Source organism: Triticum dicoccoides, chromosome 3A (assembly GCF_002162155.2).
Source record: "Triticum dicoccoides isolate Atlit2015 ecotype Zavitan chromosome 3A, WEW_v2.0, whole genome shotgun sequence".
NCBI classification, from domain to species: Eukaryota; Viridiplantae; Streptophyta; class Magnoliopsida; order Poales; family Poaceae; genus Triticum; species Triticum dicoccoides.
Window position 1 is genome coordinate 736,307,511 of NC_041384.1, and position 27,755 is coordinate 736,335,265.

Consider the following 27,755-nt stretch of genomic DNA (forward strand, 5'->3'; position numbering starts at 1 on the left):
GTGATGGTCTAGAGCATCCAAGAGGAATTGTGGATCGCCGAGTGACCAAGTTTGTGAAGGTTCGGAAGTCACATGAAGACTTACCACGAGTGATTGGGCGAGGTCTGTGTGACCTTAGCTCAAGGAGAATATGGTGAGGACTGTGTGTCCAGGACTGCGTATCCTCGGGTTTAAATACCTAGCCACTCCAACCAGATGTACAACTGAGACAGTAGTTGGAACTGGTCTACCAAATCATTGTCTTCACCAAGCTCACTGGTTCTATTTCAACTCTTTAATTTCCTCATAACTATGTTGCGTGCTTGTTCGTATCTGTGTTTGAAGACTTTGAATGAAGACTTTCTCAATTTCCTCAGTTCAATTTCTTCAGTCTGTTTGTCTTCATCCTATGTTATCTTGTATTTACGCTTTCTGTAATCTGTGCTTGTCTTCATTTCATCATGTTGACTATGCTTGTGTTCTGTTACGTTTACTTTTGAGTACTTATTCTGTTGCTAGTAGTTCTTCACTAAGGAATTTCCTCACCTGCAAATTCTCTTAGTGAAGAATTCATAAAAATCGCCTATTCACCCCCCTCTAGTCGATATAACGCACTTTCATTTGGTATCAGAGCAAGGTACTCCCTTGTTCTGTGTGATTTTGGTTTAACCGCTTGGAGTTTTAGTTATGTCGACCGCAGGTATGATCATGGTCTCTGCTGGGTGTCCTACCTTCGATGGGACAGACTACCCCTACTGGAAAAATAAGATGTGAATGCATCTTGAGGCAATTGATAACGATCTCTGGTATGTTGTGGAAAATGGTGTTCCCACAGTCACACCTTCTCTGAATGCTGCCGATGTGAAGATATTTAAGCAACTCGACTCTCAAGCTAAGTATATCATATGTGGCCATCTGAGCAAAGGACAGTATGGACGAGTGAGTTCTTTGCAAACTGCTAAGCTTACCTGGGATAGGCTGTCCAAAGTCAATGAAGGAGTCTCAACACAGCGTGACTCTCGAGTTGATGTTCTTCGCGATCTCTTCAACCGCTTCAAAAGACTCGACAATGAAAATGTTCAGCAGACCTTCGATCGCCTCACTGACATCTCAAATGAGCTTCAAGCACTTGGTGCCACTGACATCATCGACCACGAGGTGGTGAAGAAATAGCTGAGATCGCTTGATTCCTCATTTGATACTCTAGCATTAATGATACAAGAATGTGATGATTACAAGTCACTTGATCCCACTGATATCTTCGAGAGGCTAAATACTCATGAGTTCCAGCTTGCTGAGAAGAGAGATCTCTATGGTTTGAGCTATGACAGATCACGTGCCCTGAAGGCCAAGGCATTGTCTAAGTGTGAAGATGAAGATTCTGGTAGAAGCCTTGGTGATCCCGAAGAACTGAGCCATGAGCTAGCACTGCTCGTGAAGAAATTCCAGAAGTTCTCAAGACGTGGTCGCTTTGGAAAATCCTCAAGGAGCATTGATTCCTCATCCAGTGACTACAAGAAGAGACTTTGTCACAAAAGAAACTTGGACACTATATTCAAGATTGTCCTCAGTGGGAAAAGGAATCAAAGAAGAAGAAATACAAGGATTACAGTTCTGATGATGCGAAGAAAAAGAATAAATCCTTGAAGTCTTCGTCTTACAAGAAGAGCATCTCAAAGATGGCTCGGGCATTCATTGGCAAGGAAATGGACTCTGAGGCTGAATCTGAGGAATATGAGGAATAGGACGCATCTGAGGAGTCTAAGGCTGGTGTGGCGAGCCTGGCTCTCGCTACTGCTTTCGTCAGCAAGTCCATATTCAACTCTGAAGAAAATGGCTTCACCAACACGGCTGATGGAAACAATGATGACTACGCTCCCACCTATTGCTTCATGGCAAAAGGTGCCAAGGTACTCAAATACCCCTCCTCTGAATCAAGTGAGAATGAATCTGATGAAAACCTCAAACCCAGCTACTCCAAACTTGCTAAGATTGCTATAAAACAACAAAAGGCTTTTGAAAAGGTTCAAAACATGCTAGACAAAAGTGATGACATGTTGGGTGAAGAAATGGATCACACAAAAACCTTGACTGAAAATCTTCAGAAACTTCAGTCTAGGTTTGACAACCTTCAAGGTCATCATAACACTCTCTTATCTGATCATGAGAAGCTTTCATATGAATTTCTTCAAAGAAAGCAAGATCTTGAAAAGCTAAGAGTGAGTTATGAAGATCTTCAGAAGGAGCGTTAGTCATTACTTGCTCAACAAATCAGCACTTCTCAGGAAGAATTTGTTCCTCCATGCTTGAAGTGCATTGAACGTGAATCTGCTAATCTTCACCTGAATGTTCAAATGTTGCTAATATTTTAAATTCTTCACCTGCCTCTGCTATCACTAATTCCTCATCTGAGGACATTGCTAGTATCACTGGTGATGCAGGGCTGAAGGAATTGTACATGACAGGCATGTACAAAAGCCTCAAAGGGCATTAGACTCTTTATGATGTGCTTAAAAAGCAGATCCTCAACAGGAAACCTAGGAAAGAGGGTATTGCCTTTGAGAGGAAACTCAATGCCGATGGTACATATTGGAAGCCTGAGAAGTACCCCAAAACCTCATGGGTTTCTGCAAAGGGACCTCCAGTTGATCCATCTAACTTATCTGGCTTTGCATGTGAATCTCCTCGTTCTAATGATGAGTCATTTGACTCCAACTATAAACTGTTCAAAAATCAGAATGGTGAAATTTTTGCAAGATATGTTGGCACTAACTGCAGGAACGGTCCTCCTATGAAGACAATCTGGGTTCCCAAAAAGTGCCTTGAAAGTCTTCAGGTGAATGTCCTCAGGACGCCACCTGTGAAGAATAGGAACCCCAGATCAAATTCTTCATATGGACCAAATTCCTCAAAAGGATCAATGTCCTCATATGAATGTCATCATGCTAACAACTCTGTTTCATAGGGAAGAGCTAAGGGCTACGAATGTGAGCATTATTCTTCTAATCATTATGTTCATAAGTCCTCAAAGAATTTCTCCGCTTACTCATATGCTTATCCTAACCCCTCTTATGTGAAACAAAATGGACTAGTTTCTATGCCACCTTTCTCGTATGGAGCTCGTAGAGTGTTGAACTCTTTGCCACCCCTTCAGATGTGGGTGGTGAAGAAAAAGAACTAATATCTTCGGCAGGGTCAGGTCTCCAGACGTACGTAATCGTTTGAAGAATTTGCTGGAGACCTGAATGTGCCTGAAAGGACGCAAGCTAATCATGAAGAAATGAAATTTCATTTCACACGTCCTCATACTGCTTTATCTATTCTATTGCTTGATGAAATTGATCTGATGAATTGATGTCATATTCTTCACTGATGAAGTATATGAATTCCTAAGTTGCACTAATTCATCTGCAGGATGATCAACCCAAAGCCACTGAGTGGGTCCTCGATAGTGGATGTACAAATCACATGACTGGTGACAACAATCTATTGATGGATGCTCCCTTATCACCATCACATCTGAAGCATATCATCTTCGCTGACAAAGGCAAAAGTCAGGTATTGGGTCTAGGTAAGGTTGTGATCACAAAGGATCGACACATGGTCAAAGACATGCTTGTCGAGTCCTTAGGATAGAACCTCATGTCCGTCTCAATGCTTTGCGATCTTGATATGGTAGTTGTCTTTGCCAAGTACCGTTGTGTTGTGGTTATGGAAGTTGAAAATTCCAAAGTCTTCGAAGGCTTTAGGATAGGAGACATGTATATGGTTGATTTCTATACAGGACCACAACCAGCCGTGTGCCTACTTACAAAAGCTTCAGAAGGCTGGCTCTGGCATCGACGACTTGGTCATGCAGGCATGAGTAATTTGCACACGCTTGCGAAGAAGAAGCATGTCATTGGCATCGAGAATGTCAAATTCCTCAAGGATCACTTATGCGGAGCCTGTGAAGCTGGGAAGATGACAAAGGCTAAGCATCCAGCGAAGACCATCATGACCACCACTCGTCCATTTGAATTGCTTCACATGTATCTCTTCGGTCCTAACCATTATTCTACAGTCTCAAATGATGCATCTCAATATGGTTTTTTTAGTTTTGATGATTACTCTCGATACACATGGGTACACATTGTTACTTACAAACATTAAGTGCAGGAAGTCTTCAAACGAGTTTTCTCGAGGGCTTCAACCAACTTTGGTGTGAAGACCAAGCATATTAGAAGTGACAATGGAACTGAGTTCAAGAATTCTGTTCTTGATGACTATCTTGATGAACTTGGTATTACTCATGAGTTATCTGCTCCTTATACTCTTCAGCAGAATGGCGTCGTGGAGCACAAGAACAGGACTCTTGCTGAGATGGCTCGCACTATGCTTGATGAATACAAAACGCCTCGTCGTTTCTGGATTGAGGCAATTGATACTGCGTGCCACATCATCAACAGAGTATATCTTCACAAATTCTTCAAGAAGACTACCTATGAACTCCTCATTGATAAGAAACCCAATGTAAGTTATTTCAAAGTCTTCGGTGCTAAATGTTGGATTAGAGATCCTCATCACAACTCAAAATTTGCACCGAAAGCACATGAAGGTTTTATGCTTGGTTACGGAAAGGACTCGCACACCTACAGAGTTTTCAACAATGTTCTTCACAAGGTTGTTGAAACTGTAGATGTGCGGTTCGATGAAACTAATGGCTCGCAAAGAGAGCACCTACCTTCTGTGATAGATGAACCAGCACCTGAGGAAACTATCAAGTTCAAGGCTACTGAGGATGTCATTCCTACCGAAGAATCTGCTGAAGAATTCATTCCAGAACACGAAGAATGTTGAGCTAATGCACCTGAAGAAAATACTAAAGAAAATGGTGCTGAAGAGAATGCTGATCAAATTCCTCAACGACAACTAGCTAATCCTCGCGTTGCAAAAGAAGTGCAAGTTGAAAAGATCATCGATGACATTAAAGCGCCAGGTCCTCTCACACGCTCAAAAGCTTCACATTTATCTAACTTTTGTGGGCACTATGCTTTTGTCTCTATCACACAGCCCACTAAGGTAGATGAAGCATTTCTAGCGCCTGAGTGGATTCAGGCCATGCAAGAAGAATTACATCAATTTGAGCTCAACAACGTCTGGGAACTGGTCAAACGTCCAGATCCTTGCAAGCACAATATCATTGGCACAAAGTGGATTTATCACAACAAGCAATACGAAAATGGCCTTGTGGTAAGGAATAAGGAACGGCTTGTAGCTCAAGGCTACACACAGGTTGAAGGAATTGATTTCGATGAAACTTTTGCACCTATTGCTAGACTTGAGGCTATTCACATATTACTTGCTTATGCTAACCATCATGATATCACTCTATATCAAATGGATGTGAAAAGTGCATTCCTCAATGGTAAGCTTGAGGAAGAAGTATATGTTGCTCAACCCCCAGGTTTTGAAGATCCAAAGCATCCTTGCAAAGTCTTCAAACTCAATAAGGCCCTCTATGGCCTCAAGCAGGCCCCACGGGCATGGTATGATACTTTGAAGGAATTCCTTATGAAGAAAGGCTTCAAACCTGGTTCACTCGACCCTACTCTTTTCACTAAATCTTATGATGGTGAATCGTTTGTGTGCTAAATATATGTTGATGATATTATCTTTGGCTGTACTGACCAACATTATAGTGATGAATTTGCCTATATGATGAGTGAAGAATATGAAATGTCTATGATGGTAGAATTGAAATTCTTCTTAGGTCTTCAAATTCGTCAATAACGCAATGGCACATTCATATCTCAAGAGAAATACCTCAAGGATGTATGAGGTAATTCGGCATGCAAGATTGCAAAGGCATCAAAATTCCTATGCCCACAATTGGCCATCTGTGCACTGATGAAAATGGTATCAACTTCGATCATAAGGTATACCGCTCCATGATTTGTTCTTTATTGTACTTATGTGCATCTAGGCCAGATATAATGCTTAGTGTTTGCATGTGTGCCTGATTTCAAGCTACACCGAAGGAATCACACCATAAGGCTGTGAAGCATATTCTTCGATATCTAGCTCACACACCAACGCTTGGATTATGGTACCTGTCGGTGTCAAAACCGGCGGATCTCGGGTAGAGGGTCCCCAACTTTGCGTCTAAGGCGGATGGTAACAGGAGTCGGGAGACACGATGTTTACCCAGGTTCGGGCCCTCTTGATGGAGGTAATACCCTACTTCCTGCTTTTTTGATCTTGATGATATGAGTATTACAAGAGTTGTTCTACCACGAGATCGTAGAGGCTAACCCTAGAAGCTAACCTATGGTATGATTGTATGTCGTCCTACGGACTAAATCCTCCGGTTTATATAGACACCGGAGGGGACTAGGGTTACACAAGGTCGGTTACAAGGGAGGAGATATACATATCCGAATTGCCTAGCTTGCCTTCCACGCCAAGTAAAGTCCCATCCGGACACGGGACGAAGTCTTCAATCTTGTATCTTCATAGTCCAACAGTCCAGCCAAAGGATATAGTTCGGCTGTCCTGAGACCACCTAATCCAGGACTCTCTCAGTAGCCCCCGAACCAGGCTTCAATGACGTTGAGTCCGGCGCGCAGTATTGTCTTCGGCATTGCAAGGCGGGTTATTCTCCATATCTTGAATATCTATTAAGTAGTGTCCGGCTCCCATAGATGTAGGACATCTTGGCTGCTGCGCCCAATAAGGGCTATCTTCCATGTGTCGAGCGAATGCGAGGAGCCAGGGCGTTTTTACATTCGCCCCCCTAGCCAAGTAAATAAATCGTCTATTAAAGGGATGGGGATTCTTAAATCCAAGCCACACCATCTTCCCACAGCGAGAATCCACCGGAGTGCGGTCGGAAAAATCCATTCCATCTTGGCCAGCCACCGCAGCTCCTCCTCTCGCTCCTGTAGCCCGAAGCTCGGCGATTGGGAGAAGTGTTCCGTCCCGCACGACCGATTAGTAGAGTTGCAGACCCAGGCATTTCTCCCTCCAGCGTATATGGTCCCCGTTCGAGCCAGGCTCGCCACTTATAATTGCGGGGAGCAAGCAGAGAGCTTCCCCAATCCCTCAAAGGGGGATCGGGTATACCTTGTCACTTACTTACTAAGGGGACTCGGATTTCCAATTCATCAATTCCTCTGCGGACTCCTGGAGATTTACGGCCTCTAGTTGCATAATTTCACCCCTGCTTCCATATTACACATCGCCGGCTATGTTGCCATTTGCGAGTTGTTTTTGGGCTGCGAGGCTCATTTCGAGCTATGGAAAAGGCTATTCTGCCTTGTGCCCCGCACGCAGAAGGGGTCACTTTATGAAGTGGGCGGAGCCAAAATATGGCGCATCGCCGAGACCGGATACCCGTCCAGTACTCCAAAGAAGACGTCCGAAGACTGGCCTTCGGAGTGGTTTTACATGGAGGACGTCCCTCTTCCAGACCCTGTTCGGCGGGGTCTTCTTGTGTTCGACAATGCTCCTCTGAAGAAACGTCAAAGTTGGCGCCCACGGAGCCCCCAGGAGGAAGATAACAGAGAAGTCCTTTATCTGATGAACCGAATAAAAGCGCTGGCTCAATCAGGGTTGACAATAATCGAGGTTATGTCAATATGCATAATGCGGGGGGTGCAACCACTTCAATATCGAGGGCACCCCTTGTGGTGTTTTAACGGGGAAGACGATGCCACCCGTTGCGGGCGCAAGGGACCGGACACACCTGCTGCTTTAGCAAAAGTTCTGTCCGAGTTGTTCAAGGGAGAGGAAGAGGAGTTCATCCACATTAAACCACGGGACGGATTCTCCATGTACAACCCTCCAAGCTGGGTGAGTTGTACCCTTTTCACTCTCAACCTTCCCGCACTCTTCACCATAGGTACTCACCTTGCCATTTCACGGCAAGAACTGCGAAAAGCGATAAAGGAGGTCAACAACCCAGCTCCACAACTCAAGGACCCTGGCCGGGCCCTCGATCCCGGACTTGAAGAGGATCCGGACATATTCGTGGAGTTGATAGACATGCAATTCTATCAATTGAGCTGCGATGACGCCATGGTGGCCATAACGGCCGACTATCCGGGACTACTCCCTACGTCGCACGTAAGAAAAACCAAAGTCCCAACTCCCAAAAAAGGATCCCCTTTTATGCACTTCACCTACCATACACGTATGGTGTCTTACAGGGATGGCCTTTGGGACGCCGTGCCGAACCTGCAGCGACTCGCCAACAAGAGGCACCGAAGCCGGGTAGGCAAAACAGGAAGGCGGGAAGGACGGAGATGCCAACACTAAGTTATAACACAAAACCTCATTTCGTGGTTGTCATCTTGCTTAAAATATAACGACATCTGTGTTTCCTAGAAAAAATGCCTGCCGGACTATATCCGGAGAGGCTGCCGATCACGCCTTGACTAGTCGGGCTCTAGGTCCGGACATAGAGGTGGAAGCTAATGCGAGGCAGACGCCGGATGTTCCTCCTACAGAGGATGCAGACAGACTATCCACTACGAATTCCGAAGTGGACAGTGCCATGAATCACAGGCGTCGCCGGGCCGTACTCCGTGACACTTGTTTCTCACCAGAGGCATTTAATGCGTTCAATTCCAGAGACGTGTACATCCGTGCTGCTCAAAATGGTCTAGCCAGAGCCACAGATCAGTATGTAAGGGATATACGGGTAAGTAAATCGGACGATTATATGTATTAGTAGCCCTTGAGACTTGAAGCAGTTGACACAACTAATTTAAGGATCATTTATTTGAGTAGGTTCTTACAGAGAAGAATTCCCAATCATCTCAAGAGCTGGAAGAGTGCAAGGCCCAGCTAGGGGCCGCTGTTGCCGCGTTGAGGGTCTGAGAAGGGTCCCTCTGGTAACACCTGTTTCCCTTGCAAAGAAGACAGGTACCAGGTAGTACGCGGCATGTATGCAAATCTGACAATAGATGTTGCAGGTGACCCCGGAGTGAGTCCGGAGGCCGTAGTGGTGAATGCGGCACGTGCTGATCGACAGCTAAATGCTGGTGAGCGCGTGCTTACGCGAGTCAGGCAGGAGAAAAAAAATCTCCAAGACGCCAATACCCAGCTGGGCGAGGAACTGAAAGATGTCCTGGCCCAGCTGGAGGACTCCGGCAAGGAGAATAAGCGGCTTCGGCGCGGCATTTTTAGTAAGTGTTTGAACGAATTTTAAAGGAGTTCGGCGACGAAGCCAACTAACAGAGTTGTGTATGCAGGTATGCTGACGGGTCATACCGCAGAAGAGATGCCCGGGTCTTCGGGTGATCTTCTACCAGAGCTCTCACAACTGCACGAGCAAGTTCGGCAGGTGATGCAGGGTATTGCCCAAGCCTTTTGGCCGTCCGCATCCCTACCAGGAGGCATGGGAGAGCTTGTAGAGAAGCTCAAGGGAGCACGGCGGCGCTTCCAATTATGGAAGATATCAGCTTGCCGACAAGGTGCAAGGGAAGCCTGGGCTATGGTGAAGACGCGATACACCAATGCGGACCCAAACCACATGGCCGAGGTCGGACCTGTGGGGCCTGATGGGAAGGAGATCCCCGTCAGTTTACTGTATGATCAAGTAGAATTAGCCGCAAAGTATTCACAACAGGATTGTAGGCTAGACAGCCTATTGGATGGTATAGAAGAAGAATTGAATCAGTCTTAGTGACTGTGTACTTCAAGTGACATACATAATGTCCATAGCCGGATTGTAAATCAGTTGTCATGGCGGACCTTTTTGCTTCGACCTTTGGACCCGATAGTCTGGAGTGTATCCGAATACCTGCTCGATTATATAAAAACCGGGGTATGCATGGAAACCAGGTGTAGGGGTCCTAAGTGCTTGAAAAGACAAGTACCCAACTAGCTATGTTATATTACATGGGTCGTAAGAAACATGTTCCATGTAGAATAGTTTTGTTAAGGGTTCCTTTCCCTGGGTACGCATGCCCTGATGTGCATGTCCGAACTGCGAAAAGGAACACAGGCTATAAACATCTGGGGGCATTTTTGTAATTAAATAAAAGTCATCTTTTGTTCGCCGACCGAATATTCCCTTAAGAACGCTAGCTTTCGGCTTCATCCAGTCTGAGGTACACATATGGCTGACCCGACAGTAACAATCGCAGAGGTGCTCCCCATATGCCCTAGCAGAATTAACGGGAACGCACGGCATAAATACAAGAGCCATGCAACCCAGCTTGGCCAAAACTTAAGTCATATCGATGCATATAATGGCGAAAAAAGGTACATGCGGAAGAATGACACATGTGCGGGACATCAAGCCCAGAAAAATAATTATATTAAGCTTTTGTGTAAGAAGCCCCCAGGTATAATGGGCGCGGCAAGCGCAGGGTGATTATGCAATCAAGACACAAGTTTAGCCTTTTAGGGCCGGGATGAGAAAAAAAAGAGGAAGAGAGAAAAAGACAGATATGCAAAAAATTGATGGGGGGTGAGGAGATGAACATATAGTCCAGCGCTAGGCCTAGAATCTTCGGAGTCTGGCTGCGTTCCATGGGTTTGGCTCGATTCGATTATCCGATGCATCCCGCAGACGGTACGCTCCACCGGTCAGAACCTAGTCAATAATGAAGGGACCTTCCCATTTGGGCTTGAGCTTGTTCTTTTTCTTCTCCGATAGGCGTAGAACTAGTTCGCCAACGTTTTAGGTTTTGGCCCATACTTCTCTATTGTGATACCTTCGAGCTTGTTGCTGATAAAATGCGGAACAGGCCTTTGCCACGTCGAGCTCCTCCTCCAGGGCGTCCAAACTGTTATGCCGATCGAGCTCGGCCTCTTTTTCTTCGTACATGCGCACTCAAGGTGAGTCATGAATTATGTCACAATACAGAACCGCCTCTACGCCGTACACCATAAAGAACAGTGTGTATCCGGTAGTGCGATTCGGCGTGGTCCGCAGCCCCCATAGTACGGAGTCGAGCTCCTCTACCCAGTGCATGTTTGATTCTGTTAAGGACCGCACTAGTCTGGGTTTAATGCCGCTCATGATAAGACCATTCGGTTACAAGGGAGGAGATATACATATCCGTATTGCCTAGCTTGCCTTCCACGCCAAGTAAAGTCCCATCCGGAGACGGGACGAAGTCTTCAATCTTGTATCTTCATAGTCCAACAGTCCAGCCAAAAGATATAGTCCGGCTATCCGGAGACCCCCTAATCCAGGACTCTCTCAGTACCCCAAGGGCTCGGCTTTTGATCTCATTGGATATTCTGACTCTGACTATGCTGGTGATCGTGTGGACCGCAAGTCAACATCTAGTACATGTCATTTCCTTGGATGATCTTTGGTCTGTTGGTCCTCGAAGAAGCAGAATTGCGTATCATTATCTACTGCTGAAGCTGAGTACATTGCCGCTGGTTCTTGCTGTGCTCAATTGCTATGGATGAAGCAAACTCTCAAGGACTACGGCGTCAACATGCAGAATGTGCCTCTCTTCTGTGACAATGAGAGTGCCATCAAGATTTCTCACAACCTAGTTCAGCACTCGAAGACAAAGCACATTCAGATTCGTCATCATTTTCTTCGTGATAATGTGTTGAAGGGCGACATTTCTATTGAGCATGTGATGACTGAAAAACAGCTAGCCGATATCTTCACAAAGCCCTTGGATGAGAAGAGATTTAGCAAGTTGCGGTGTGATCTAAATATCTTAGAATCTTCGAATGTTCTTTGAAAAAGGACACTCATCCTAACACTTATTCAAAATTGATGACTTAGTTGTGCAACACATGAAGAAAACGTTTTTCTTCAGTCAATGAAGAATAACACTCTAAGTGTGAAGAAATTAATGAAGAATTTGATTCTCAGAACCCTACGACAATTGTACGCGGTGTCTGAAATCATCATTCTTATACGGTGGGTCACGCCACCACCAAAAGATGAAAATCTTCAATTTGAGTTTTTCCTCAGTTTTGAAAATTCCTCAGTTGTTCAAAATCTTCAACTTTGCATTGTATTCACTGTTTCTGTCGTTTTTCTTCATTGGCTATATATATGAGTTTATGTCCTCTACAACATTCACTTATGGCTATCTTTTCAAGTGGGTTTCTCTGCTAAGTGAATGTGATTGGACCCTTCCCCCTCTAGGCTATACTCAACCCAATCTGTTCACAAAATCTTCATGTGCGTTCTATTTGAAACTCGTTCAAAATCTTCACTGTGTCCTTGTCAGCTGAAGAATTGCGAACGCAACGTTAAAACCTATCTTATCCAAATTTTCGGCTTTGCTGCTCAAACCGCTCCGCATCCCACGATATACTTATCTATTCACCGACAATCGCACATGATCTCCACTTCTCAATACGTGGGTGACACATGTCAAGCAAATGAGAAGGGTCAGGGGCAGGTTCGTCCAAATTCTTCGGGTGAACAATTTTTCACCGTGGCTATAAATACCCCCTTCCCCTTCCTCACTTACTTTACTCCGCTCGACCTCTCTCTAGCTCGAGCTTCTCAAACCCTAGCGCCGCTGGTACTTCATCTTCACCGGTGAGGAAAAGCTTCACTACCTCGACCTCATCGCCGCTGTACTCGCGCCGGCCGCGGAAATCTTCACTCCGCCGCCGCCGTAGCTGTCTTCCTCCACCAAGTTAGGGCATGGAAGATCTGAACTGATGAACTTCACATCTCCACATACCAGTTCGTCTTGTTCTTCGTCCAGGGTAATTAAAAGTTACTTTTACTGCGCTCTTTGATTCAAATGATTTCTACAAAATCGTCAAATGTGTTTTTCTTCATATCTTCACACACTAAAACACCTCACATGTCATCTGTTCTTGATTCGTTTCTCTAAGCTATGTTTTTTCTTCAAGATTCCTCAAATGTGTGGATTTTCGATCTATACATCTCTGGAACCTAAGGCAAAGAACGCTTAGTGAAATTCTTCAAGACTCATCTGGTGAAATTCCTCAAACTTGTTCTTTTTGAAAAACCTCTGAGAACGCATATGACCTCCCCAAATTCCTCGCAAATATACTATGTTCACAGGTACTCATGTCAGCTGCTGAATCACTAGGTTCGAATCAACTTAACTCATTTGCAGCGTTCCTCGAAGAAAAGTTGCATACTTCTTCAGAGAATTCAATTGTTCAAATTCCTCAATTGAAGAAAATGGTTGATGGTAAGAAACCACAGAAAGAAGGAAAGAGGCTTGAGGTCAACACTGCCTTTGAAATACCTGAGGACATCTATGCTGGGTACTGCACACCCCCTGAGGAGGATAAAAATCAGCGCAAGGTGTGCATTCAAAAGATTGAGAGGAGACAGGGAAGAGAGTGGAGGGAGTACAGATATGTCACTCCCAAATATATGAAGAAATGTGCACTAAATCCTCCACCAAGACCTACGTTGGCACATGGTCAAATAGCTGATCCCACCAGCCTCAAGCGTGGTGAGGATTATCCAAATGAATGGGCCAAGCGCCATGCCAAGTTGGCCAAACAAGCAAAAGATGCAGTGAGGAAATTCAACGAAGACTCCGCTGCCGCTGCTGCTGTTGAGGCCTCTGTAAAGCCGAAGAAGGCCATGCCAAAGAAGCCTGCTCACAAGCCCAGTGCTTCACCAGCAATGCCCTCACGGCCGAGTTCCTCAGCTATGCCCTCACGGCCAGATTCCTCAAAGCCCTCACGGCCAATTCCTCTCGCTGCTCTTGCTCCTACAAAATCTTCAGCTCCGCCGCCAAAGTCTTCAGCCACTCCGACCAAATCCTCAGCACCTGTGCATCTCGCCACGTGCCAAAGGACCACAGGCATGTCTATTGCCTCAGGAGCCTCTCCAAGTTCCTCAGCTGCTCCGACTCTTCTGAAGAAGAAGACCACTGCTGGACGTGGTCCTCGACCAACTCCTCAAAAGAAACAAGTTGCTTTCCAAGTGCCCTCTGATGATGACGAGGCTGATGATGAAGAACTAGCAGAAATCATCAGAGACAGGCAAGTCAGGGCCACTAGAGCCAAGGGCACAAGTGTGCCTCTACTTTTGGATCCAAAGTTGCTCCTTGAGTACATTGACTTATGGCACAAGGACCCAAATACTCCCATGCCAGATTTCAAGCTGACAACTGGCCAAAGTCGTATGTTGACTCATTTCATACAAGAAGAAAAATGGAAGTTTGAGAAGACCAGGTAGATGAAGAAAGCGCAGTACAAAAAGGAGCGCTACCTGAAGAAAAATATTGTCTCTATGAAAACCGAAGAACTCGTCAATATACAATCTGAGATCAAGAAACTCAGTGATGAATTTGATGAAGGAAATATGCCCTAGAGGCAATAATAAAGTTATTATTTATTTCCTTATATCATGATAAATGTTTATTATTCATGCTAGAATTGTATTAACCGGACACATAATACATGTGTGAATACATAGACAAACAGAGTGTCAATAGTATGCCTCAACCTGACTAGCTCGTTGATCAAAGATGGTTATGTTTCCTAACCATAGAAATGAGTTGACATTTGATTAATGGGATCACATCATTAGGAGAATGATGTGATTGACTTGACCCATTCCGTTAGCTTAGCACTTGATCGTTTAGTTTGTTGCTATTGCTTTCTTCATGACTTATACATGTTCCTATGACTATGAGATTATGAAACTCCCGTTTACCGGAGGAACATTTTGTGTGCCACCAAACATCACAACGTAACTGGGTGATTATAAAGGTGCTCTACAGGTGTCTCCGAAGGTACTTGTTGGGTTGGCGTATTTCGAGATTAGGATTTGTTACTCCGATTGTTGGAGAGGTATCTCTGTGCCCACTCGGTAATGCACATCACTATAAGCCTTGCAAGCATTGAAACTAATGATTTAGTTGCGGGATGATGTATTACGGAACGAGTCAAGAGACTTGCCAGTAACGAGATTGAACTAGGTATTGAGATACCGACGATCGAATCTCGGGCAAGTAACATACCGATGACAAAGTGAACAACGTATGTTGTTTTGCGGTTTGACCGATAAAGATCTTCGTAGAATATGTAGGAGCCAATATGAGCATCCAGGTTCCGCTATTGGTTATTGACCGGAGACGTGTCTCGGTCATGTCTACATAGTTCTCGAACCCGTAGGGTCTGCACGCTTAAAGTTCGATGACGGTTATATTATGAGTTTATGTGTTTTGATGTACCGAAGGTAGTTCGGACTCCCGGATGAGATCGGGGACATGTCGAGGAGTCTCGAAATGGTCAATACATAAAGACCGATATATCGGACGACTATATTCGGACACCGGAAAGGTTCCGAGTGAATCGGGTATTTATCGGAGTACCGGGGAGTTACAGGAATTCGCCGGGGAGTGTATGGGCCTTATTGGGCTTTAGGGGAAAGAGAGAGAAGCAGGCCGCACACCCCCCAAGGCCTAGTCTGAATTGGACTAGGGGGAAGGGCTGCGCCCCCTCCTTCCTTCTCTTCTTTTTCCCTCCCCTTCTCTCCTACTCCTACTACTTGGAAGGGATCCTAGTTCTACTATAGGAAAAGGGGAATCCTACTCCCGGTGGGAGTAGGACTCCCCTAGGGCGCGCCATAGAGAGGGCCGGCCCCTCCCCTCCTTCACTCCTTTATATACGTGGCCAGGGGGCACCCCATAGACACAACAATTGATCTCTTGATCTCTTAGCCGTGTGTGGTGCCCCCCTCCACTATAATCCACCTCGATCATATCATAGCGGTGCTTAGGCGAAGCCCTGCATCGGTAGAACATCATCATCATTACCACGCCATCGTGCTGACGAAACTCTCCCTCAACACTCGGTTGGATCGGAGTTCGAGGGACGTCATCGAGTTGAACGTGTGCAGAACTCGGAGGTGCCGTGCGTTTGGTACTTGATCGGTCGGATCATGAAGACGTACGACTACATCAACCGTGTTGTGCTAACGCTTCCGCTTTCGGTCTACGAGGGTACGTGAAAAACACTCTCCCCTCTCGTTGCTTTGCATCACCATGATCTTGCGTGTGCGTAGGAATTTTTTTGAAATAGCTACGTTCCCTAACAGTGGCATCCGAGCCAGGTTTTATGCGTAGATGTCATATGCACAAGTAGAACACAAGTGAGTTGTGGGCGATATAAGTCATACTACTTACCAGCATGTCATACTTTGGTTCGGCGGTATTGTTGGATGAAGCGGCCCGGACCGACATTACGCGTACGCTTACACGCGACTAGTTTTACTGCTGTGCTATGCACACAGGTGACTAGCGGGTGTCAGTTTCTCCAACTTTAGTTGAACCGAGTGTGGCTACGCCTGGTCCTTGAGAAGGTTAAAACATCACTAAATTGACAAAGTATCATTGTGCTTTTGATGCGTAGGTAAGAACGGTTCTTTCTGAGCCCGTAGCAGCCACGTAAAACTTGCAACAACAAAGTAGAGGACGTCTAACTTGTTTTTGCAGGGCAGGTTGTGATGTGATATGGTCAAGACGTGATGACATATAAGTTGTTGTATAAGATGATCATGTTTTGTTGAAGTTATCGGCAACTGGCAGAAGCCTTATGGTTGTCTCTTTATTGCATAAGATGCAAGCACCAAATAATTGCTTTACTTTATCGCTATGCGATAGCAATAGTTGCTAGAGCAATAGTTGGCGAGACGACCATGTGACGACACATTGATATAGATCAACATGATGGAGATCATGGTGTCATGCCGGTGATGATGGAAATCATGATGATGCTTTGCAGATGGAGATCAAAGGCACAAGACGATGATGGCCATATCATGTCACATATTTTGATTGCATGTGATGTTTATCTTTTATACATCTTATTTTTCTTAATTTGATGGTAGCTTTATAAGATGATCTCTCACTAATTATCAAGGTACAAGTGTTCTCCCTGAGTATGCACCGTTGCGATAGTTCTTCGTGCTGAGACACCACGTGATGATCGGGTGTGATAGGTTCTACGTCAAATACAACGGGTGCAAAACAGTTGCACATGTGGAATACTCAGGTTAAACTTGACGAGCCTAGCATATAACAGACATGGCGTTGGAACACTGAGACCGAAATGTCCAGCGTGAATCATATAGTAGATATGATCAACATAGTGATGTTCACCATTGAAACTACTCCATCTCACGTGATGATCGGACATGGTTTAGTTGATATGGATCACATGATCACTTAGAGGATTAGAGGGATGTCTATCTAAGTGGGAGTTCTTAAGTAATATGATTAATTGAACTTAAATTTATCATGAACTTAGTCCTCGTAGTATTAGCATATATATGTTGTAGATTAATAGCTCGCGTTTAGCTCTCCTGTTTTATTTTTGATATGTTCCTAGAGAAAACTAAGTTGAAAGATGTTAATAGCAATGATGCGTATTGGATCCATGATCTAAGGTTTATCCTCATTGCTGCACAGAAGAATTATGTCCTTGATGCACTACTAGGTGACAAACCTATTGCAGGAGCAGATGCAGATGTTATGAACGTTTGGCTAGCTCAATATGATGACTACATGATATTTTAGTGCACCATGCCTAAACGGCTTAGAATCAGGACTTCAAAGACATTTTGAACGTCATGGACCATATGAGATGTTCCAGGAGTTGAAGTTAATATTTCAAGCAAATACCCGAGTTGAGAGATATGAAGTCTCCAACAAGTTCTATAGCTAAAAGATGGAGGAGAATAGCTCAAGTAGTGAGCATGTGCTCAGATTGTCTGGGTACTACAATCACTTTAATCAAGTGGGAGTTAATCTTCCAGATAAAATAGTGATTGACAAAATTCTCTAGTCACCACCACCAAGTTAGTAGAACTTCGTGATGAACTATAATATGCAAGGGATAACGGAAACGATTCGCACGCTCTTCGTGATGCTGAAATCGACAAAGCTAGAAATCAAGAAAAGCATCAAGCGTTGATGGTAAAAAAACCACTAGTTTCAAGAAAAGGGACAAAGGGAAGAAAGGGGAACTTCAGGAAGAACGGCAAGCAAGTTGCTGCTCAAGTGAAAAAACCCAAGTCTGGACCTATGCCTGAAACTGAGTGCTTCTACTGCAAAGGGACTAGTCACTGGAAGCGGAACTACCCCAAGTAATTGGCGGATAAGAAGGATGGCAAAGTGAACATAGGTATATTTGATATACATGTTATTGATGTGTACTTCACTAGTGTTTATAGCAACCCCTCAGTATTTGATACTAGTTCAGTTGCTAAGAATAGTAACACGAAACGGGAGTTGCAGAATGAACAGAGGCTAGTTAAGGGTGAAGTGACGATGTGTATTGGAAATGGTTCCAAGATTGATATGATCATCATCGCACACTCCCTATACTTTCGGGATTAGTGTTAAACCTAAAATAAATTTTATTTAGTGTTTGCGTTGAGCATGAATATGATTGGATCCTGTTTATTGCAATACAGTTATTCATGTAAGTTAGAGAATCATTGTTATTCTGTTTACAAGAATAAAACCTTCTATGGTCATACACCCAATGAAAGATGCAATACAGTTTGTTGGATCTCGATCGTGGTGATACACATTTTCATAATATTGAAGCCAAAAGATGCAATGTTAATAATGATAGTGAAACTTATTTGTGGCACTGCCGTTTAGGTCATATTGGTGTAAAGCACATGAAGAAAATCCTTGCTGATGGGCTTTTGGAATCACTTGATTATGAATCAGTTGATGCTTGCGAACCATGCCTCATGGGCAAGATGACTAAGACTCCGTTCTCCGGAACAATGGAGCGAGCAACAGATTTGTTGGAAATCATACATACTGATGTATGTGGTCCGATGAATATTGAGGCTCGCGGCATGTATCATTATTTTCTGATTTTCGCAGATGATTTGAGCAGATATGAGTATATCTACTTGATGAAACAGATTTCTGAAACATTTGAAAAGTTCAAAGAATTTCAGAGTGAAGTGGAGAATCATCGTAACAAAAATAAAACTTTCTATGATATGATCGCATAAGTAAAATATTTGAATTACGAGTTTGGCCTTTAGTTAAAACAATGTGAAATAGTTACACTACTCACACCACCTGGAACACCACAGTGTAATGGTGTGTCCGAACATCGTAACCGTATTTTATTAGATATGGTGCGATCTATGATGTCTCTTACCAATTTACCACTATCGCTTTGGGGTTATGCATTAGAGACAGCTACATTCACGTTAAATAGGGCTCCATCTAAATCCGTTGAGACGACACCGTATGAACTATGGTTTGGCAAGAAACCTGAGCTGTCATTTCTTAAAGTTTGAGGTTGCAATGCTTATGTGAAAAAGTTTCAACCTGATATGCTCAAACCCAAATCGGAGAAGTGCGTCTTCATAGGATACCCAAAAGAAAATGTTGGGTACACCTTCTATCACAGATCCGAAGGCAAGATATTCATTGCTGAGAATGGATCCTTTCTAGAGAAGGAGTTTCTCTCAAAAGAAGTGAGTGGGAGGAAAGTAGAACTTGATGAGGTAACTGTACCTGCTCCCTTATTGGAAAGTAGTTCATCACATAAATCTGTTCCTGTGACTACTACACCAATTAGTGAGGAAGCTAATGATGATGATCATGTAACTTCAGATCAAGTTACTTCCGAACCTCATAGGTAAAACAGAGTGAGATCCGCACCAGAGTGGTACGGTAATCCTGTTCTGGAGATCATGTTACTTGATCACGACGAACCTACGAACTATGAGGAAGCGATGATGAGCCCAGATTCCGCGAAATGGCTTGAGGCCATGAAATCTGAGATGAGATCCATGTAGAAGAACAAAGTATGGACTTTGATTCACATGCCCAAAGATCGGCGAGTCATTGAGATTAAATGGATCTACAAGAGGAAGACGGACGCTGATAGTAGTGTTACTATCTACAAAGCTAGAATTGTCGCAAAAGGTTTTCGACAAGTTCAAGGTGTTGACTACGATGAGAGTTTCTCACTAATATCTATGCTTAAGTCTGTCCCGAATCATGTTAGCAATTGCCACATTTTATGAAATCTAGCAAATGGATAAACAAAACTACATTCCTTAATGGATTTATTAAAGAAGAGTTGTATATGATGCAACAAGAAAGTTTTGTCAATCCTAAAGGTGCTAATAAAATATGCAAGCTCCAGCGATCCATCCATGGACTGGTGCAAGCATCTCGGAATTAGAATATATGCTTTGATAAGTTGATCAAAGCATATAGTTTTATACAGATTTGCGGTGAAGCCTGTATTTACAAGAAAGTGAGTGCGAGCACTACAGCATTTCTGATAAGTATATGTTTATGACATATTGTTGATCGTAGATAATGTAGAATTATTCTGCAAAGCATAAAGGAGTGTTTGAAGGGAGTTTTTCAAAGAAAGACCTCGGTGAAGCTGCTTACATATTGAGCATCAAGATCTATAGAGATAGATCAAGACGCTTGATAAATTTTTCAATGAGTACATACCTTGACAAGATTTTGAAGTAGTTCAAAATGGACCAGTCAATGAAAGAGTTCTTGCCTGTGTTACCAGGTGTAAAACTGACTAAGACTCAAAGCCCGACCACGATAGAAGATAGAAAGAGAATGAAAGTCATTCCCTATGCCTTGGCCATAGGTTCTATAAAATATGCCATGCTGTGTACCAGATCTACTGTATACCCTACACTATTTTTGGCAAGGTGTAAAATAGTGATCTAGGAGTAGATCACTTGACAGCGGTCAAAATTATCCTTAGTGGAATAAGGATATGTTTCTCTATTATGGAGGTGACAAAAAGGTTCGTCGTAAAGGGTTACGTCGATGCAAATTTTGACACTAATCCAGATGACCCTAAATCTCAATCTGTATACATATTGAAAGTGGGAGCAATTAGCTAGAGTAGCTTAGTGCAGAGCATTGTTGACATAGAAATTTGCAAAATACTTACGGATCTGAATGTGGCAGACCCGTTGACTAAACTTCTCTCACAAGCAAAACATGATCACACCTTAGTACTCTTTGGGTGTTAATCACATAGCGATGTGAACTAGATTATTGACTCTAGTAAACCCTTTGGGTGTTGGTCACATGTCGATGTGAACTATGGGTGTTAACCACATGGTGATGTGAACTATTGGTATTAAATCACATGGCGATGTGAACTAGATTATTGACTCTAGTGGAAGTGGGAGACTGAAGGAAATATGTCCTAGAGGCAATAATAAAGTTATTATTTATTTCCTTATATCATGATAAATGTTTATTACTCATGCTAGAATTGTATTAACCGGAAACATAATACTTGTGTGAATACATAGACAAACAGAGTGTCACTAGTATGCCTCTACTTGACTAGCTCATTGATCAAAGATGGTTATGTTTCCTAACCATAGACATGAGTTGTCATTTGATTAACGGGATCACATCATTAGGAGAATGATGTGATTGACTTGGCCCATTCCATTAGCTTAGCACTTGATCGTTTAGTTTGTTGCTATTGCTTTCTTCATGACTTATACATGTTCCTATGACTATGCGATTATGCAACTTCCATTTACCGGAGGAAAACTTTGTGTGCCACCAAACATCACAATGTAACTGGGTGATTATAAAGGTGCTCTACAGGTGTCTCCGAAGGTACTTGTTGGGTTGGCGTATTTCGAGATTAGGATTTGTCACTCCGATTGTCGGAGAGGTATCTCTGGGCCCACTCGGTAATGCACATCACTATAAGCCTTGCAAGCATTGCAACTAATGAGTTAGTTGCGGGATGATGTATTACGGAACGAGTAAACAGACTTGCCGGTAACGAGATTGAACTAGGTATTGAGATATCGACGATCGAATCTCGGGCAAGTAACATACCGATGACAAAGGGAACAATGTATGTTGTTATGCGGTTTGACCGATAAACATCTTCATAGAATATGTAGGAGGCAATATGAGCATCCAGGTTCCGCTATTGTTTATTGAGCGGAGACGTGCCTCGGTCATGTCTACATAGTTCTCAAACCCGTAGGGTCCGCAAGCTTAAAGTTCGATGACGGTTGTATTATGAGTTCATGTGTTTTGATGTGCCGAAGGTAGTTCGGAGTAACAGATGAGATCAGGGACATGGCGGGGAGTCTCAAAATGGTCGAGATGTAAAGATCGATATATTGTACGACTATATTCGGACACCGGAAAGGTTCCGAGTGATTCGGGTATTTATCGGAGTACCGGGGAGTTACAGGAATTCACCGGGAGTGTATGGGCCTTATTGCGCTTTAGGGGAAAGAGAGAGAAGCAGGCCGCGCGCCCCCAAGGCCTAGTCCGAATTGGAGTAGGGGGAAGGGCTGCGCCCCCTCCTTCCTTCTCTTCTTTTCTCCCTTTCCTTATCTCCAACTCCTACTACTTGGAAAGGATCCTAGTTTTACTAGGAAAAGGGGAATCCTACTCCCGATGGGATTAGGACTCCCCTAGGGCGTGCCATAGAGAGGGTCGGCCCCTCCCCTCCTCCACTCCTTTATATACGTGGCCAGGGGTGTAGGATCGAAAGTATGTCTAGAGGGGGGTGATTAGACTACTTGACCAATTAAAAATCTATCCTTTTCCCAATTTTAGTCTTTGGCAGATTTTAGCTATCTTAGCACAAGTCAAGCAATCTTAACACAATTCAAGCAAGCATGCAAAGAGTCTATGAGCAGCGGAAGGTAAAGCATGCAACTTGCAAGAATGTAAAGGGAAGGGTTTGGAGAATTCAAACGCAATTGGAGACACGGATGTTTTTGTCGTGGTTCCGATAGGTGGTGCTATCGTACATCCACGTTGATGGAGACTTCAACCCACGAAGGGTAACGGTTGCGCGAGTCCACGGAGGGCTCCACCCACGAAGGGTCCATGAAGAAGCAACCTTGTCTATCCCATCACGGCCATCGCCCACGAAGGACTCGCCTCACTAGAGGTAGATCTTCACGAAGTAGGCGATCTCCTTGCCCTTACAAACTCCTTGGTTCAACTCCACAATCTTGTCGCAGGCTCCCAAGTGACACCTAGCCAATCTAGGAGACACCACTCTCCAAGAAGTAACAAATGTTGTGTTGATGATGAACTCCTTGCTCTTGTGCTTTAAATGATAGTCTCCCCAACACTCAACTCTCTCTCACAGGATATGGATTTGGTGGAAAGAAGATTTGAGTGGAAAGCAACATGGGGAAGGCTAGAGATCAATATTCATATGGTGGGAATGGAATATCTTTGCCTCAACACATGAGTAGGTGGTTCTCTCTCAGAACATGTGAGTTGGAATTGTGTGTGTGTTCTGATTGCTCTCTCCATGAACGAAGAGTGGGTGGAGGGGTATATATAGCCTCCACACAAAAACTAACCGTTACACACAATCTACCAATCTCGGTGAGACTGAATTGAGAAACTTGGTCGGACCGATTTAGCTAACCTAGTGACCGTTAGGATTTTCGGTTGGACTGAGATGCAACTCGGTGGGACCGATATGCTTAGGGTTAGGGCACAACGTAATCTCGGTGTGATCGATTACACAAACTCGGTGGGACCGATTTTGGTAATAAGCTAACCAGAGAGTTGGTCAGGTAAACTCGGTGGGACCGATCTGCTCATTTCGGTGGGACCGAAATGTTACAAAAGGGAAGCACAGAGTTTATATTGCAATCTCGGTGGGATCGATCGCTCATCTCGGTAGGACCGAAACGTTACGAAGGGGAACTGAGAGATTACAACCCCATCTCGGTGTGACCGAGATCCCTATCGGTGAGACCGAATTTCCTAGGGTTTGTGGCAGTGGCTATGACATCTGTACTCGGTGGCGCCGGATAGAAAGAATCGGTGGGGCCAAGTTTGACTTTTGGCTTAGGTCATATGTGGATGTGGGAAGGTAGTTAAGGATTTTGGATCATATCACTAAGCACTATGTAGCAAGAACCTCATCAAGCAACACCTCATCCCTCCCTGATAGTATTGGCTTTTCCTATAGACTCAATGTGATCTTGGATCACTAAAATATAAAATGTAGAGTCTTGAGCTTTGAGCTTGAGCCAATCTTTTTGTCCTTAGTATTTTGAGGGGTCCACTTTCCTCATCCATGCCATGCCATTCATAGAGCTTTTCCTGAAATATTAATCTTGAAATAGCATTATCTCAATGAGCTATATGTTGTTAGGAATTACCAAAACCACCTAGGGATAGGTGCACTTTCAATCTCCCCCTTTTTGGTAATTGATGACAACATATCGATCAAAGTTTCGACGAATGATAATAAGAGTGAAAAACATTGTCTCTTTGAGAAGTATGTGAAAAGAAAGAGCTGCCTCTAAATTTGTGCATAGTTTATGATTTGCTTTGGACTGCAAATGCACAAAGAGTTAGGCTCATGGGTTACTCTTCCATGTCACATACATCTTGGTGGAGCGCTCAAAATGATAATAATTAAATGCATGCAATCATCACCAAGCAAAGTGAATGATCATATAGGGATAAAATGATAATGTCATCCAACAAGCATTAATGTAGCATATGATCAAACACACATGATCATCCAAGTATCACACAGATAGAAAGTATCTCAAACAAGCAAAGAAAATAAAGTACAACCACCAAAGCAAGAGAGAATAAAAAAGCAACGCTCTCTCTCGAAGCCTATGATCTATACATTTTTCTCCCCCTTTGGCAACAAGTTACCAAAAAGTTCCTAGAAAATGCATAGCACTAAATCGTCTCTCAGGCTTGGTCTTCAGGTGGTGGTGTCCGAATAACTCCAAGAACGAAGGCTTCAGTCGATGTAGATGGAGCTGATGGAGTAGGTGCTGGAGCTGGTGGCACTGAAGCTGTAGCTGGTGCAGATGAAGTGGCTCTGGTGTCTGGAATAGGCACTGCAGCAGATCTCTGAGCTCTAGGCACTCTGGCAAATGCATCAGTGGCTGTCTTGCTCTTCCTCTCCTGCATATCATCCTGAAGTTGCTCCACAACAGACTGGATCTCAGTTACCTTCACATCCATGTCATAGAACTTCTGCTATATGATCCTTTGCAAGCTCTCCTGGTTTTGAGTCAGGGTGGCCATCCCTTTCTCAATCCTTAGAGTGGGTGCAATCAAGTAGCCGAGTTGATCTTGCTTGCTCTTCAGAAGATACTGAGATGCCTCTTCGATGGTTGGCATCTTTGCAGCTTTCTTAGCCTTTGCCTTCTCCCTCTTTGCTTGAACGTGCACAGAAGATGGTTCATTTTCATCCATGACCACTTGGTTGTCCTCAAAGTCCGGATAGATGGGCAGGTGCTCCTTGTCCAGCAGATATGTGCTAGTGCCCATCTTCGAGTTAATCAGCTCCTGGATCTGTGGGGCATATCCACAACTCCTCTTCTGATCTGCAGCTGTCCTCTTTATGGTTTCCACTATTAGACTCATGACCTTGAACTTTTGTGGGACATAAAAGATGTGAAGAAAGTTAATTGCATGGCCTCTGATCCTCTTGTGATCACCTAACTTTGGCAGAAGAGTGCGCTTGAGGATCCAATTGATTGTTGGCAAACCTGACAAAAGGTAATGTACAGATCCAAACTAGTGTGTCCCAAGAGCAGCATCTAGGATCTCCTTGTACATGTGTGCCATGGTATTGTGATCCTTCTTCTTCTTGGCATAGACATCCACTAGTGCAGAACCGGGCAATAGCACCGGTTCTTAAGGCCCTTTAGTGCCGTTTCGGTAACCGGCACTAAAGTGTGGGCACTAAAGGCCCCCCCATTTAGTACTGGTTCAGCACGAACCGGTGCTAAAGGGCAACCACGTGGCACGAGCCAGCTCCGGGGCGCGTAGGACATTAGTACCGGTTGGTAACACCAACCGTTACTAAATGTTTGGGTGTGTTTTGGTTTTATTTTTTATTTTTACTTTAATTTTGTGTTTTCAATTTAATTTAGTGATTCTTTTACATTATAATGAGTTGTTAAATCATTAGATGAAAGTACCGCATATTATTTTGACTGGATGCATGTGGATCTTAGCTAAGTCATCAAGTATATGCCATATCCATATTATATATACTTGATCACCTAATTAAGTGATCGAGGTAATATGGATATGGCATATACTTGATCACTTAGCTAGAATCCATCCAGTTGAAACTAATCTGTTGTTTCTTTCATAAATGATATAATAACTCATCATCATCATCATATTGATATAAAAACTCTTGCATCATATATATCATCACCAACAACAGTTTTCATAGCTAGCTAAAAATCATCATATAATAGTCATTACCACTATCTAATCACCACCAACACTAGCTTAAAGAAGAAACATTCACTTGTACCAGAAGCAAAGATATCATCGAGTTCAACATGGTAATGATATTATAAGCGTTCATAACACCACAAAAGAAAATCACTCTTTGAGATTAAGTTCAGGACGAAGAACACGGCCATGAGAGGACAAGTACTAAGAGCATGAACTAGCTAATCACTCCTGCTGCTCTCTCAGGTAAAATAGCATAGAACATGTATAGCTTTCCTGATTCATCATATTGGAGCATGCAGATGAACCTGTCTCCTAATCGTGGGTTGCGCTTCTGATTGCTGCCCCCTAGTACTTCTCTGCAATCATTCACAATTTTGCTCCAGTCTTTTACTATTAAGCATTCCTCGCTATTAGAAATCCTGAATGCACTAAAGTGCATTGTAGGATATCTTGGCTGTAAGCTAACAATATTCATGGTAGCTTTAGTCTCGACCCAATGAGGCACAACATTCATCGGGAGTCCCTGTTGAAGAACATCGTATGGTAACATACTTAAAAATGAAGTTTAGCTTAAAAATAATGTATGCAAAAGATGCACTGAGGACAAATAATAGAAATCTTACCATCTTTCCTAAATATATGTGACCGTAGTTCAGTATGAACACTATTGGTCGCAGGTTTTGAGTACTAACATTTCTAAGTGAAGGAAAAAAATTTATCTTGAGAGCATCAAGATCCTCAAGCCATGAAACATAATGACTTGTCTCCTCGCAGTTTAGTTCAGCCCCGGGACAGTGGACGGTCTTGTCTACCAAGCGCCGGATATGTTTGCTTGATTGGAAATAAGCTGTCAATATAAATTACTTGTCAACTCTTTTTGAATAAACAATATCGAAGACATAAATATGGTTGAGAAACTCACATAATGGTAGAATTGGAGGCGTCTGCACATCAACCCAGATGTCTCTATTACCTTCAATATCATCTTCCGGACGAATATCAAAGGTGATAACCATATCAGGCTCAAATGCATAAGCCTTGCATAGTGCTTGCCAAGTTTTGCATTTAAAATAGGTGTATGTGTCTGCATTGTATAATTTGACGTTGAGGGTATAACATGCTCGTTCTTCAAGTAAAACTTTTTTTACCTCCATAGTTTTGTTAGGACTGAAACCTATCTTATCCAAGACAAAAATTCTTGCATGGCAGGGGATACGCTAGTAGAATAGTGAAAAAATTAAAATTAAAAGTTGAAGCAAATGAAGCATAAGTCATGCTTAATTATGAACTAGTTCTGTTAATTCAACTAGTTCAAATAATTAATTCAACTAAACTAGTTTTTCTTACTAAAAATAAGGTAGCTAGTTCTATATAGTAAAATGTTAATTAGATAATCAAATCTCATATAACTAAACTAAATATATATCTAACATATAATTTATATCTAATTCATCTAACATTTGACATTAATATCTAACATATGATCATATATAGGTGAAACGTTAAACACTTACTAGTTCTATTAATTCAACTAAATAAACTAGTTCTATTAATTCAACTAAGCATTTACTAAAAATAAACTAG